Raw genomic sequence first — 16188 nt, forward strand, 5'->3', positions numbered from 1 at the left:
GACAATTACAGTAACAACATCAATAATTATAAATGGCAGGGGTGTGTAAAACATAATATGAAATTATGTAACTAATTATAATAAAAATAATAGAAAACATTTGAAATATTTGTGAGTTATTAAAATGTGACAAAAACAAGATATTATTGGGAAAATGGCACTGATAAATGTTACTTACTGCTCAAATCAAAGCTGCCACAAGCCTACAATTTATTTTTATAAAATACACTGTTGCTTTGGGGAGACAATTCAATAGCAGGTAAGAGAACACTTGCTGTACAAGCATAATGACCTAAGTTCAAATCCCTGGCACCCATGTAAAGAAGAAAAAAATTGGTAAAACAGCCTGTAACCCCAGTGTGATGGGAGGCAGACACAGGAAGATGGCTGGAACTTGCTAGCTTCTAACTAGCTCTAGGTTTATTAAACTAGTAGAGCAATAACCCTGGCATCTGCCACTGGCCTTTACACATGAATATATGGGCTCACACACCCATGCACCTATTATACTATATACCCACATACACATACACATACACATACACATACACATACACACATGACTAAAAACAACATCTCAGAGCATAGTAAAGTCCAATAAAATAAGATTTGCTTGTGCTTAACGAATGTCCACATTTTTGTCTTCCTAGAAAAAATATATCAAAATGTGTTCATATTGCAAAGTATCTATTCAGCATAATGAAATGGGGAAAGTGAAAAATATTACAAAAAAACAAAGGTCACTTGCAATTTTGACAGTCTGAGAAATGTCACCATCAATTTTTCTATGCGTTGCTTTCTTATTCTTTTTTTTTTGTGTATCTATAGAGTATCTTAGGACATGTCATCCTTTAACATGGTGTGTTGTGCACTTTCACTCTCACCAATGACTCTGGGTATCTGCAGGTATCACACCTACGAATTCCCATAAATGTGGATGGAAAATTGTGGGTGCAAATTAAAAGTGCACTGAGCATTTTAATGCACTTTTATTGTCATTATTCCCCCCAAAAAAAAACTGTAGCTCAGTGGCTATTTACATAGCATTTACATTGTATGAGATGTTATAAATAACCCAAAGGTGATTTAGAGAACGCAGGAGGATGTGTGGCTATATGCAAATCTTCCACCAGTTTACATAAAGGACATTTGCATCCTCAGCTACTGGTGTCCTTGGAGCCTCTGGCACTAGTGTTTTGTGGATTCAGAAGGTCAAGAGTAGTTTGCTTTTCAAATACTCCACTGGCATTGTGTCAGTTGTGTGTGCTGTTTCAGATGGAAGGTCTATTACACGGAGTTCAGCAATTGACACCAGCATGCAGCTTTGCAGAGTGGCTACCCGACATGCACACTGCAATATCACCTGCCTAATGACAGCCCTGATCCAGAGGTGCTCTCTTGTCCCCAGTCAAAGAGGAGGAGGCTTAAACTGAAGCTCAGGCATGACTACAGCTCCAGTGGTTCAATATGTGGGTATTGATGCTGTTTCCAGTTTGACACTAGCATCAATGATACCGCTCTGCACACCTGCTTCCCCTAAGCCCCGCGCCCCTGGATTCTTGTCCTTTCTCAACTATCCAATACTGCTTTATCTCAGGTGGATTTATAGGTGCTTCCTAGATCGCATATGTACCCAACACTCATAGTGGGCTCTGAAGTCTAATCTGGGTGGATGCTTGCCTTTAGCATTTGTCCATTGTAGTACAGACAAATTACTTACCTTGTCCATTCAAGCCTCTGTCTCTAATAGATCAAAGAAGGACATCAAGTATCTACCTCATAAAATAGGTATGAAGTTTCAACCAGTGTGTGCACATAGTTCTGTTTACAGAATGTCATTTGCCCTTATCTGTCTTATGTGCTGTTGTATATAGGATTTATGTACTTATGAAATGGTTAATACATAGAATGTAAAGAATTTTATATGTTGTTTATATGCTTTAAATTTGAAACTCTTGGGGTGGCCAGAAAATCATTATGTAGTACATTTTTGTATAGTCCCAGTGTCTCCCCTGCATGTTCTCTCTTTTACAGACAGCCTCTGTCTTCCTCTGTTCTTCCTCTGTTCAGACAGCCATAGATTTTTGTCTAATTGGTCAGGAAATGAATGACACAGCAGGATCCCAGAGAGTAAAAACAGAGGCACATTCTTACCTCTTCAGTTTCAAAAACCCAAGGTACTGGCAAAAAATAATAATAATGAAGTAAAAATAAAATCTACTTGGAAGGATATTTTTGTCTGTGAGAACCAGTGTTTTTTTCCCTTTATTGCCAGACTCAATCTGTTTTCCTAAATGGAAGAAAATGAAGAAAGGGACTCAACAGAAGAAAAAGAATGTTTAAATGCTTGTGATGGGGGGTCCTGAGAAGGGAGATTGGGTTTGTTTTTCACTATTGGTGATGACTGTGGGAACGGTGGAGTAGAAAGAAAGCCAAGTAATACTGAAGAGGGATAGGCCTCATGAAGACACAAGCCCGCCTGTTCAGCCTCAAACACAATTATCCAGGAGGGTGGCTCACAGTTCACACTCTCCCTGTGTGCTGTAGGTACGGATAGAAACAGCACAGGAATTCATTTTCTCAACAGCCAACATTAGAAACTGGACCTGGAAGTTGAAAATGATGCTTTCGGGGGAGGGGGTTCCCTGACAAAAAGGAGGGACACTGTTCTATCAACTAACAGCCCAACAAATAATGGAGAAGACAGAGAAGATCAGGTAGAAAAAGGCTACCAAAGGGTAAGGTAAGCCCTTCACAAAGCTGACTCTCCTGGAAGTAAATACAGTTCTTCAAACAGACAGGAGACACAGAGTTGTATAAGAACTGGATGAAATAATCTCTCCTATATTAGTCAGAGATAGGATCCATGATATGGTTAGGTTTGCATATATACAGTGCAACTGGCTTATTAGCATGAATCATAGCCAGGCATATCATTTTTAATTCTTTTATTTTTATTATTTTTTAATTGCATGTATTCATGTATCTGTGCAGAGCTCTGTGGACATGAGTGCAGGTGCCTAGAAAAGCTGAAAGAGAACATCAGATCCCCTAGACATGGAATTAAAAGCAGTGAGGCACTGGATGCAGCTGTTGGGAAATGAACTTGGTTCTTCTGGAAGATTAGTAGGCTTTCTTAACCACTAAGCCATCTTTCTAGTCCCCTAAATACAGATTGCAGCTATTCTGGTTTTACCCTCCTATGGAGAAACTCCTTGTGACTAGGAGGTCACATCTGACAGAGATAGAAAGAGGACCAGACAGACATCCCATACAGGAATCTGGAACCTTGCTATCACATAATGTGATAAAAATCCACACATACCATTTCGTTGGGCTCTTTGCTGATGCTTTCTTAACAAAAGGGAACATTTTTGGAATTTGCTTTTAAGCAATCCCACTGGGGAGAGACATAGAAAGGAAAGAATGAGTTGAGCATGGTGAGACACTATCAGCCATGATCTGATAGTTTTGAAGTCTGTCTGCCAAGTCAGTGGGGGCAGTGTTTATAATTCTGCCTACTTGTGCATATGTCTGAAATTTTCCATACAAAAACTGCATATGATGTTTAAAAAAAAATTTCCACATCTGTCTCTGGAATAGTTCCAGCAACTCCCACCCCTGTGATAAAAAACACATCCCATCTGTCCCCCTAGTGACTTGTCAGAGCAAATTTTGAATTACTGTATTTGGCTTAAATTCTAGACCTAGGCAGGACACTGCAACTGCCAAACATTGTGCCTGGGATACCTAGGAAAGTAAGTGTTGTGTTCATGTGTGTAAAATCATTCAAGAACTTACAAATCAAGCCAAAGTTGCAAATCATTCCTCTGACCTAAGTTAATTGTGTTTATCCCAAACCTGTGTGGGTTTTGGTATGAACCTTGAGAAAATAATGATATTTATAAAGTCAGCAAAGAATGCATTCTTTTGACACAGTAAAAAAAATTAGTAGAACTGAGCAGTATGAAGGGACAGAGTTAGTCTACCTATTCACGTGGCATGAGAAAGGTATGTGTTCATGGAAGAATGATGTCTTAGTTACTCATCAGCCGGACCTAAGATAAGCTTCAATCACGCATATGACAGTCATTGCAGAAGGAGAACAGACCACAGACTGGGGAGGGCCTTGAAGAGCTAGCTGATCAACACTTCCTCTAGAGGACAGATACATGTGGGATCAATATGGTCTCCTCACAGATCCCTGAATTTACGGGAGGGGGGGAATTAGAAACAGAATCAGTTCCATTGTTTGTTCATTTATTTTTTCTGAGCACAAGAAAAGTAAGTGACAAATCAAACAGTCAAACCTGAAGGATAAAATTTGACATTGACTGATGCCATTTCTTCATGAAAGGGTAATGAAAATGCATATTTTGACTGAGCTCAATCTACTTCTGATCTGTCACTTCTCTGCATTATGGTCTGTCACTGATTTTAGTATCTATCCATTTGTTTCTGTTCATTTAGCTTTGGTTTTTTTCTAGACAAACTGGAGATTATAGCAATATATGGGTTTAGAATGGTAGTCCCCCCCAAACTAAAAATAAGTGCTGCTGAGAGAGAGGGAAAATGAAACCCTTAAACACTGATGGTGGCAGGATAAAGTACAACCACTGTGAAAATCAGTTAAGAGTTTCTTCAAAAACTAAATGTATATCTCTAGTATGTGGTTAACAGTTACAAGAAGAGCAAATGGATTGACATAATGTCAGAGTCCTAAATCATAATAACTACTTTTTGAGGTAAGATGACTTCAAACTAATAAATATTGACCATCTATTTCTTAATAAATCTATATGTATTGTGAAACATTCATCTCATATACACATAAACATACCCATATATACAGGTAACCATAATTATGGGGTCCTATTCTGTGAAATATGTGGGACCAAAGGGACAAGTATTGCACTATCACCAGTGCCACAATCATGACTAGCACTGGCAGCAACACTATCATCAACACCATCAAACATGTCGTAGAAACATTGTTATCAAAAGCAAAGCCATCACCTTTCCTTGACCACCAACATCACCAACACAAACAACCATCACCAATGAATCCAGAAACATTACAAAAATTATCATTATAACAGTCATTACCACAGATACCATGATTCAGTACCACCACAAGCATCTTCACCAATCACATTAAAATACCACCAGAGGGCTGGAAAGATGGCACAGTGGATAAGAGCTGGTCTTCCAGAAGACCTGGGTTCAATTCCAAGCATCCATATGGTATCTCAAAACCTTCTGTAACTCCAATTCCTCATACAAACATACAGGCAAAAAAATGCACATAAAATAAATGAATAAACCTTTAAAAAATACTAGCAGATTCATCCCCAATACTAAGCTTCTGCAACAAAATCACCAACAAACACCATTACCCAAAACACAATATAGCCACAAACACCACTAGAACACCATCACCAGTATTGAAATGCCAGCAGCAGCAGTGCAACTGCCATCCAATCCCATCAAAAGCACCATCACCATCACCATTGCCAACACACTCAAAGGCACTATCATCAGCACCATTACCAACATTTTTTTTATGTCATATAGGGCAGGAACTAAGCATATTAAGGTTTCAAACTATGTGAAAGCCAGGCATTAGCTTCCTTTCTTACAACACACTGTAGATTGTATTATATGCAAGTAAAAGACTGTGAGTATCAGTATTCTACTTAAAAATACCGTGCTATGATTTGAATGGAATGTCCTTCATGGTCTCATATTCTTAAACAAACAGCCTCAGCCGGTATAACTGTTTTTGGGAGGCTGTGGCAGCTTCAGGGAGTGCAGCCTAGCTGGAGGAAATAGGTCACTAGGGGTAGAACCTTAGTGGTATATTAGTCCTAGCAACCTCTTGTCATGTCCCCTCTGCTTCCTGTTCCAGATACCATAAGAGTAGCTCTGCCATATGCCCTTGCTACCACAGAGATACTCAACTATGTCTTCCCTAGGATAATGTACTTATCCTCATATAGATGACTAGTGTTGAATATCAGCTTGACACAATCCAGAATCACCTAGGAGGCAAGTGTCTGGACATGTATGTAAACTTTACATTGGGTTAGTCTGGGTAAGAAATTCCACCATAAATGTGGACATGTATGTAAACTAACATTGGGTTAGTCTGGGTAAGAAATTCCACCATAAATGTGGGCAGCACTATACCATGGGCTTGGTCCCACTTTAAATAATGAGTAAATTAATGTAGCAACACCATTTATCTCTCTCTGCTTCCTGACTGGATGCAATATGATCAGGCAGCTCACCTTCCCATGGTGATGGACTGTATCACTGAAACTGTGAGCCAAAGTAAGCCCTTCCTCTTTTAAGCTGCTTCTTGTTGGGTGCAATGGGAATAATAACTTATACAAAGGCTACCAACAAAATGTACTCATAAAAAAATAGTTAACACAAGACTAAAGGGACCTTCAATTCAGCTGCATGCCCAGGTTTGGAGAGACCACTGCATAATTCAATAAATTGAGCTTAGGTCCCCAAAACAAAAATAAAATGAAAAATTTTAAATTCTTGACACCATAAACAATACAATTGCTGCTGCTAAGTAATGGCGCCAATAATACACTTAAGAATACATAGAAAATGAAGGTGAGAACATGGATGAAATGACAGGGAAAGAAAAGCAGTCTGAAAACAACTTTCTAGTAAGAGAAAAGCAATGAGAAAAAAGTAAAATGCACAGGGGAAAAGTAAAGGAAGACATTTTAGTGTACACAACAACAGTGCTCACTGTGTTATTCTAAAGGAATTTTTAAAGAAAAAAAACATTTCTGCATATGTACACATGCATGACCTGAGGAGGTAGGAACAGAAAACCCAGGAAGAGAACATAATCTACCTCATGTGCAAAGCAATATATACTGGCTCAGCCAGAAGAGCACAGTGTTTTTGATCTAAGAGGTTTTTACTTGCCTGTTCAGACAGTAGAAGCAATGCCATACATCTAAGTCGTCTGTAATACATCAGAAACTCTTTAATGAAAAAGAGAACTGGGGGCAATTAATTGATGAGTAGTTAATTGATAGAGGAAGATGAACCCATAAGAGGTGTAAAAATGAGAATATGACTAAAACCAGTCTGCAGGGACCCAGTCACCGTCTCACACTTGAACAGAGGGAAAACGATTTGGCCAGCTATAGCGAAGCGTGAGCTGTTTTCATAAGCTCCTTCCCATCCTCTTTCTATTACAAGTTCAGCTTGCAGAGTAAGCCCCACCCACACAATGGGGCAAGTCCATTTTTCAATCTGGTCTCCAAAGAGTAAGGTTTATTTAAGTTGTTAGCAATGTGTGACTTTGTTTAAGGCAAAATGTCAAATGCAATTACAGTAGCACCAGGACTGCCCTACTTTAAAGCTGACTGGATTTAAGAGTGTCTATTTTCCTCCTGAACTCTTAGTATCTTAGCAAGAGATGTTAAAATAATAAGCAATTCTAAAACAACATTTAAAAAGTGAAAAGAAAACCCACAATTTTGGCTCAGCTTTCTAGATGGGGGATTTACCTCAGCGATGACAACATCTGTGGGCTGGTAACAGGGCAAAAATAAATGTGAGGAATTGCAAAGATTGCCAAAAGCTCAGAGCTAAAATTATTAAAGGAAAAAAATGTGCTCTCCAAATATAATATGTCTGGCCTGCTCACCAACTTCAAATCGTTTAATAGTGACCTAACACTGAGTTATTGAAAGGTCGGCAGCAATAACTTGTGTTTATCAAACAGGAACCTGACCTGAGAATGTAGTAAGGATATACTGTCTGCATCTTCACCAGGGATATGGAGGGTAAAGAGATGTCTTTGTCATCTTAGGATGCTCAGCATTTTGGCAGGGGTCTGTGTGTGATGGGAGGGGTAGACATGGTACCCACTCCTACCACTGGAACTCTCTCATCAGATATAGCAGAGATAACAGAAATCCCACACCAAAGAGGCATTCTATATGTAGACTTGTAACCTGGTAGCCTGGACAGCATGGAACTGCCTGCTCTGCTCTAAGGCCATGAGAAGCAGCATGTCTACAACTCTTTTTTCTTTTTAGTTTTTTCTTCTTCAGCCATTTTCCTCCCTCACACACTTTTCCCTTCTTGGTGGTCTCTTTCCTCCCCCAGATAGTCCATCCTTCTGCCTTCATACCACATAATAATATATCCCATTCCATTTCCCTCTGTTGTCCCCTACCCACTCCTTTAGACCTTGTCTTCCCTTCTCATAGCCCCCACCCACTTTCATGCTCTACATAAATGTACATATATGCATAAATATATGTGTAAATCAAGCTTCTACATGTGAGAAAAAAGACAATGTCCTTCCAGTTCTAGCATATTTTTAACATGATGATCTCCAGTTCCATATTTTCCCTTCAAATCTCATAATTTCACTATTTTTTCAGCCATTTATCGCTGCTGAGCATCTGAGCTGGTTCCTTATCTTGGCTATTGTGAATAATGAACCAACAGAGGTAGATGTACAATTCTCTGTGATGTAATGACTTACAATTCTTTAGTTATATCCCCTAGTGTGCTATAACTGGGTCAAATGGTATTTCTATTCTTAATGTGTGTAACAATTATTGACTGACTAATTGATTTACTAGAGAGAAAGACAGACAGACAGAGAGAGAGAGAGAGAGAGAGAGAGAGAGAGAGAGAGACAGAGACAGAGACAGAGAGACAGAGAGAGAGAATACCACAACACATTTGAAGGTCAGAGGACAACTTCAAGAAATCAGCCCTCTCCTTCATCGTGTGAATTCTGGAAATCTATCAGGTCACCAGACCTGGTGGCAAATGTTTTTACCCATTAAACATCTGGAAGAGACTTTAGTTCTCTTTCTAATTTTTGAGGAGCCATTCTCCATAGTGGTGACACCAGTTTACTTTCTCAACAGTAGTATGCCTTTCCCCGCATACTACTAGCACTTTTAATCCTGTTTTTTGGATGACCATTCTGACTGCCCTCCATCCTCTTTTATCCACTCCCTAGCATCACAAAATATTCACAGTGTGCCTATGCTGAGAACTGAGGGTGTTGAGTTACTCATCTGATATTTACATCATTTCTGTCCCACAGGTAAGAAAATACATTCAATAAAAAGCCCAAAGACTTACCAGTAGCATGGGCAAAGCCGGCAAATACATTTCCTTTTCTCCTAATCCTGCATCCTCTGCAAGTTGTGCTGACCAACATAACTGTGTCCTGTATGTGAACCCTCCTCAAACTGGTTCATTCTTAAGGTGTCCAGATCTGCTCTTCATCATACTTACAGTGTATTAGTTAGGTTCTCTAAGTGAACAGAACAGCTGTCCTCCTGAGGGAAAGGCCAAGAATCTGTAAGTTGTTCCATGACAGTAGATGCCTCAGCAGCCCCAATCTTGTACAGGTGTCTTGGGAGCTTCCTAGAGAGCTGCTGATCTTTAGTCTACATTGAACACTTGAAGTAGGTTCTAATCCCAGTGAAGGAATGCCTCAGCAACAGGATGGATGGACTTGCCGCAAGAGTGAGGGCAAGCAGAAGAAAAGCAAAACCTTCCTTCTTTCATACCCTTTTATATAGGCTGCCACCAAAAGGTGTGGCCCAGATTTAGGGTAGATCTTCCCTCCTCAGGTAATCCAATCAAGAAAATCCCTCACAGGCTTTGCAGATGGTTGTGTTTTAGTTTATTCCAAGTATAGTCAATTTGGGAACCATGATTAGCTGTCACACAGCCTACTGTAAATACCTTCCTCGGGCTGTTTGTCCTACCCCAGGGATCTCAGGTCCATGTACTCCAAACTCTCAAGAATTGTCCAGCATAGTATGCCATTAGTCTCAGCACTTGGGAGGCAGAAGCAGGTGGATCTCTGTATGTTTGAGGACACCCTGGTCTCCAGAGTGAATTAGAGGACTGACTGGAGGACTGACAGGGCTATGTATAGAGACCCTGTCTCAGAAAACCAAAACACACCAACAATCTCCCAAGAATACGACATCTCCCTTTCTTATTCTTGCTTCTAAGGGTTGTGTTGCTATGTCAGTGTGTCAACCAATAGATGCCTCAAAAGATGAATAGGGGCTGGAGAGATGGCTCAGAGATTAAGAGCACTGACTGCTCTTCCAGAGGTCCTGAGTTCAATTCCCAGCAACTACATGGTGGCTCACAACCATCTATAATGAGATCTGGTGCCCTCTTCCAGCCTGCAGGCATACATGCAGGCAGAACATTGTATACATAATAAATAAAATCTTTTTTAAAAAAAGATGAATAAATATAAATTTCTGTATTCATATAAATGGCTGGTAAAATTCTGACACAGTTGAATCACTTTAGTCCCTAGGTCCTTAACAGAAACCAAAATGTCACTCAAGAACTGGTGTCACCATGTGCTGGTGAGGAGGATTTGCAAGCCTTAGGAAAGACAATTTTGAGATAATAATATCCTTGAGCCTGTGACCCTTTGGTACACTTGCAGTAATAACTAATGCAAACAAGAAGTCCCAGAAAATACCAACTGAATAACTTGCAAATCTATGCTCTTCTTGGAGCTGGCAAATATGAACATGGGTATTGCCATATAATTTGCTTATAAATAGAACTGAAAACAGGGAAATGTATGTGGTCACAGTGCTCATATGCATGTGTGAAAAAATGTTACAATAAAATGTATTTGTTTGTATGATAGCTATATGTTAACAAGTAGTTGGAGTGGAGGGGCTAGTGAGATGGCTCAGTCAGTAAACAGCTTGCCATGCAAGTATAAGGATCTGAGCTCAAACTCCAGAACCCACATTTTAAAAAGATCAGGCGTATGCTAGTAATCCCAGTACTAGAGAGGACAGGAGAATCTCTGAGGCTCACTGAATTGGTGAGTTCAAGGGAAAAGTGAAAGACTCCATCTCAATGAATCAAGAGGAGCTGGAACCATGGCTCCGTGGTTAAGAGAACTCACTGCTCTTCTAAAGGAGCCAGATTTGATTTCAAGCACCCACATGGCAGCACACAACCATCCTCCATCCCAGGAGATCTGATGCCCTCTTGTGGCCTCTCAGAACACTGCAGATATGTGGTACACACACATACAGGTGAAACACCTAACAAATAATAACAAATAAAGTGAATGTAGGAATAATAAAAACTAATGAAGAAGATACCCAAGGACAAGCTCTGACCTCCACAATATATGCACATATGCTCACACACATGTGCTTGCACACACAAACACAGAGTGAGAATAGAAGGGATTGTGTCACCAATAGTCAGGAACTGTCACTGCCACTGGGATTCACCCCATGGCAAAGATTGGAGGATCATAGGTTGAGAAGAGTACATAGATGGGCAATGGCAGAAGAAGGAGACTTGCTGCTTAACAAGATGGGTGTGTGTCAGACAGAGAGCAACCCATAGTTATTACTACTCAACAAAGCAAAACCCATCCCATCTAACACATCAGCTGTCTGGAAGGAGCTGTCAATAAATAACACATAATAACTTAGACTTCACTTCTAATAAAATCATTGCTTCCATCTATGTGAGCCACTTAAAGTTTTAGTACAGTTCCAGTGTCCTAGCATTGGTAATGGTGGGAAATCTAATCCAGATATTTGCTAGATATAAGTTCAATGCAAAAACATATACTTTCCTCATTTAATGCTATTACTATCTGGGTATGTATGCACCTTCATGAGTGTACAGGTGCACAAATATGAAGAGGACAGAGAACTGCCTCTGGTGTCATTCCTCAGGGACTGTCTACCACCTTTTGTTCTTCAGACAAGGACTCTCAGTGGCCTAGAACTAATCAAGTAGGCTAGGCTGGCCAACCAGTGAGCTGAGCCCCAGTAATCTAACAACTCTCCAGTGCTGGGATTACAAGTATACACCATATACCACCATACATAGCTTTTTTTTATTTGCATGGGTGTTGGGAATCAAATTCAGGTCCTCATGATTGCTCAAGTGAACTTATTAGTAACTGAGCCATCTCCAAACCTTAAGTATTCATCTTATAAACATGGTGTATTAGAGAGTGAGTTTTTCCAACCTTAGACTCTTTTTTGAAAGCAATTATATAAGGTCACCCAGGAGCCCATATGGAGTCTTTGCCAACAATGTGTATGTAGGTGTGTGTTTGTTTTTATATCTGTCTAGTGTGTTTGTGTGTGTCTCTGCTGTGTGTCTGTGTGTGTTTGCATGTGTGTGTGTTGTGTGTGTGTGTTGTGTGTGTGTGTGTGTGTTTGTGTGTGTCTGTGTGTTTTGTGTGTTTGTATGTGAGTTTGTGTATGTGTGTGCCTGTGTGTGTTTATGTGTGTTTGTGTGTAGCTGTGTGTTTTTGTGTGTGTGTCTGTGTTGTGTATTTGTGTGTGTTTGTGTGGGTGTCTCTATGTGTGTCTGTGTGTGTCTGTGTATATGAGTCTGTGTGTGTGTGTCTGTATTGTGTGTTTATGTGTGTTTGTGTATGTTTGTGCTATGTGTCTCTATGTGTATCTGTGTGTGTCTGTGTATATGTGTCTCTGTGTGTGTTTGTGTGTGTGTCTGTATGTGTCTATATGTGTCTTGTGTGTGTGTATGTCTGTGTGATTGTATGTGTGTCTGTGTGTATGTGTGTTTGTGACTGTGTGTGTCTGCTTGTGTCTATATGTATGTCTGTGTGTATGTTTGTGTGTGTGTTTCATATTTTAGACCACTTAGGTTCAATAACTCAAGTGCTCAGACTGGTGGGAGCATCACCAGACTCAATGGCTTTCATTAAAGCCAAGAGCTGTAAAAAGTCTCTGCCTCTTGTCACCTGTGCCTCTGATTTCACTGATGTGATTTTCAAGTTATTCTATCTCCCACTTCCTGTCTAGTCTTTTTTTAAGATATGCATCTCACACTTCTTATTGAATGGCCCCTTCTAAGTGTCAGCAAGGATCCCTCTTGTGAGCTGGAGTGACCCTTCATTCCTTGTGTATTGTTAGGTTGTGTTACTCCAGTAAGCACAAAAGCCTAGAAATTCATCATTACCTCTCTGGAAGTGGTTTGTGTAGTTCACCTTCTTAAAGCAAAAGATGCCAAGGAGGCATTATCAAGAAGATAGAGTGGTCTGGGGAGATAAGTCAACCAGTAAAGTGTTTGCCTTGAAAGCTATAGTTTAGTTCCCATAACCCATGTAAATAACTGGGCACAGTGGCATGTGTTTATCATTGCACTGTTAGGGAAACATAAACAGAATCGTGGAGCTTGCCAGTCACTCAGCCTAATCCAATATGCAAGTTCCAGGTTATTAGGAACCCCCTTCTCAAAAAGTACAAGGTGGAGAGCATCCTGAAGCTCCGCATATAGGCACACACACACACACACACACACACACACACACACACACACACACACACACGGTCGTGAAGAGAAGAGGAAGAAAAACCAAGGACAAGGAGAAGGACTATGAGCATCTTCCTGAGGCCAAGGATATTTATTCTGATATGACAGGGTGCTGGTAGAATGCAACTGTCTTTCTCAAACTTCTCGGCTTTGCTCTCATAATCTTCAGACATCTTCTCTTTCTTCAGGTATGTCACCTAAGTCTTCCTGATGTCTCAAACTATAAATGTGGTTCTTTACAGGGTTGACCGGAGTAGATTCTATCTTCTGAGGTGGGGGTCTTCGATAAACTTCCAGAATATTCATTCCTGTGACTGACACCTGATAGACACCCAAAGCAATCCTCTGTTAACAGATTGAATGAACCAGAATTAATTAGTCGAGTTCCCGGATGCTCCTTTTGCAGAGGTTTGTGGCTTCGTGATTAGCATTGCTTCTTAGCATTTGCATTTCGTTTAATGTACCGTTATTAATGAAAGACTGATTGAATGAGCCCTAATGTGATTGAATTCTGAATTAATGTATTTGAATAATTTATTGTTTTCATAATTCTGAGATAAGAGCACCAGTGGGATGGACTTCATGATCTCACCCCAATGCAATTCAAAATGATAAACCCATTTCACCTTCATACCCACTTAAATCTCTGTGAGAATATGCTTGTTGACTACAATAATTTTCCTTGGTGGTGACAGGTGGGTAAATTTTCTAGCTTTAGTCTGGGAAGTCTTATTTTTTCTAAGTCTTCAGATCTATCCTTCTGTGTTGGGAAAGACAGTGCATACAATTCAGTGAGCTGGTAAAGCTGTAATTCAGTACTGAGATGGTGTTCAAGGTGTGAAACTGCCTAAGACTCCCACAGCTCAAAGTCTTCAACTGAATTATGTTTTCAATCTGACCACTCCAGCCTCCTGTATATTTCTTCTATGTAAACAGCATTGAGAGTAGAATATATGAATTCCCTCTGCTTCCTGCTGCCATTCGATAAAGCATCTGTTTTGGGTTTCATTTTAAACAGATGGAAGTCAAGGAAAACAGAATTAGAATAATAATCCTAGGTGAATTGTGTTCAATTATCATTTCCATGACATGCTGTGCTTTGAGAAAGATTCATATACACATTGAGTTCCATAAACTGAAGTCAAGGGTGCTTCAAGCTTTAAATTGTTTGGTTTAGGCATTTTTACATTACAACATTAAGTTAATCAAACTTTAAAAAAATCATTACATCTTTGTAATGTCTCATGTGAGACAGACTGTGATGGTTAATTTTCATTGTCAACCTGACTGTTTAAGAATCATCTGATAGACACACCTCTGGGAACAGCCGGAACTACACAGAGAAACCTTGTCTCAAAAAGAGAAGAGAAGGAAGAAGAGTAGGAGGAAGAGGAAGAAGAAAGGAAGAGGAGTAGAAATAGAGAAAAACATTGCACTTTGAAAGTTACCTTTATGGACCACCTGCAAAGCTACTCAGAACCTCCTTTTGACATGACATAACTTTTGCTTTTTCAATTTGCTTTGTCTCTGTAAACCTATAACCTCTAGTGAAATAAAAGCTGTTATTAAGTCTCCCAACCAGGAAAATAAAAATAAAAAGTTCCAGGGCCACATGGTTTTAGCACAGAATTCCACTAGACTTTCAAAGAAGAGTTCACATCAATACTCCTCAAATTATTTCACAAAATAAAAAGAGAAGGAACATTGACAAATTTGTTTCATGAGGCCACAGTTATTCTGATTCCTACACCATGGAAAGACCCAATAAAGAAAGAGAATCACTGTAGGGAGACACCATAACCATACCTTCTAAGGACTGGCTACAGGTGTGCCTGACAATGCCTGCGAAGCCGTGGTCAGGGTGATGTGGGGAAGATTTAAGAATGAGGGGCGGGCACGTGGAAACCCCTTCTTCCTTTTCATCATCGGTTTGCTGTACTTACTCCATGCCCTGCCTGCTGGCTAGGTTGCTCTGTAAGTAAGGCATCTCCCTAATAAATAACCTTATATTTTTTTCTCTTTTTATTATTATTATTAATTCAAGTTAGGGAACAGGCTTGTTTCACATGTAAGTCCCCTCTCCCTCCCCCTCCCCTCACCCCCATTCCTTCTCCCCCACCTTCAACCTACCCCCACCCCATCCACCCACCACTCCCCAGGCAGGGTAGGGCCCCCAACCGGGGCTCCACCAAGTCCACCAAATCTTCCTGTGCTGGGCCTAGGCCCCTCCCCATGTGTCCAGAGACAGAGCACATTCCTTCAAGTGGGATGGGCTCTCAAAGTCCCCCACACACACCAGGGCAAAACGCCAGTCCACCTCCGGAATACCCTTATATTTTTACCTGACTCCATGTTGGTAATTCTCCCATTAAATCACAGACCAATTTCCCTTATGAACATAGATGCAAAAATACTCAATAAAATACTTACAAGCTGAATTCAAGAACACATCAAAGAGAATTCACCATGATCAAGTAGGCTTCATACCTGAGATGCAGTGATGATTCAACATACATAAATCAATTAATGTAGTCCACCATATAAAAAAAAAACTGAAAGACAAGAAAACACATGATCATATCATTCAGTACAGAAAAGGCCTTTGACAAAATCCATCACCCCTTCATGATAAAAGTCCTGGAGATATTAGGGATACAAAGGACAAACTTAAACATAATAAAGGCAGTTGACACAAAGCCCGTAGCCAACATCAAATTCAATGAAAGGAAAAATCAAAACAGTTCCACTAAAATCAGGAAGAAGACAAGGTTGCCCACTCTCTCCATACTTACTCAATACTTAGAGCAATGAAAC

At 40.0% G+C, this 16188-nt stretch overlaps 1 long non-coding RNA gene across 2 annotated transcripts; it reads right to left on the minus strand.

Moving 5' to 3' along the window:
• Positions 1–13436: 13436 nt before the first annotated feature.
• On the minus strand, positions 13437–15924 carry LOC118238469. Of its 2 annotated transcripts, none has more exons than XR_004768896.1 (2): positions 15862–15924; positions 13437–13695 (listed from the first exon to the last, which is right to left on the minus strand). It is a non-coding gene; the product is annotated as an uncharacterized LOC118238469 (long non-coding RNA). The 2 variants fall into 2 exon arrangements; XR_004768895.1 differs by having other exon boundaries at positions 15805–15864.
• Positions 15925–16188: the final 264 nt, after the last annotated feature.

The sequence above is a fragment of the Cricetulus griseus genome, chromosome 3 (genome assembly GCF_003668045.3).
Source record: "Cricetulus griseus strain 17A/GY chromosome 3, alternate assembly CriGri-PICRH-1.0, whole genome shotgun sequence".
In the NCBI taxonomy this organism is placed as follows: Eukaryota; Metazoa; Chordata; class Mammalia; order Rodentia; family Cricetidae; genus Cricetulus; species Cricetulus griseus.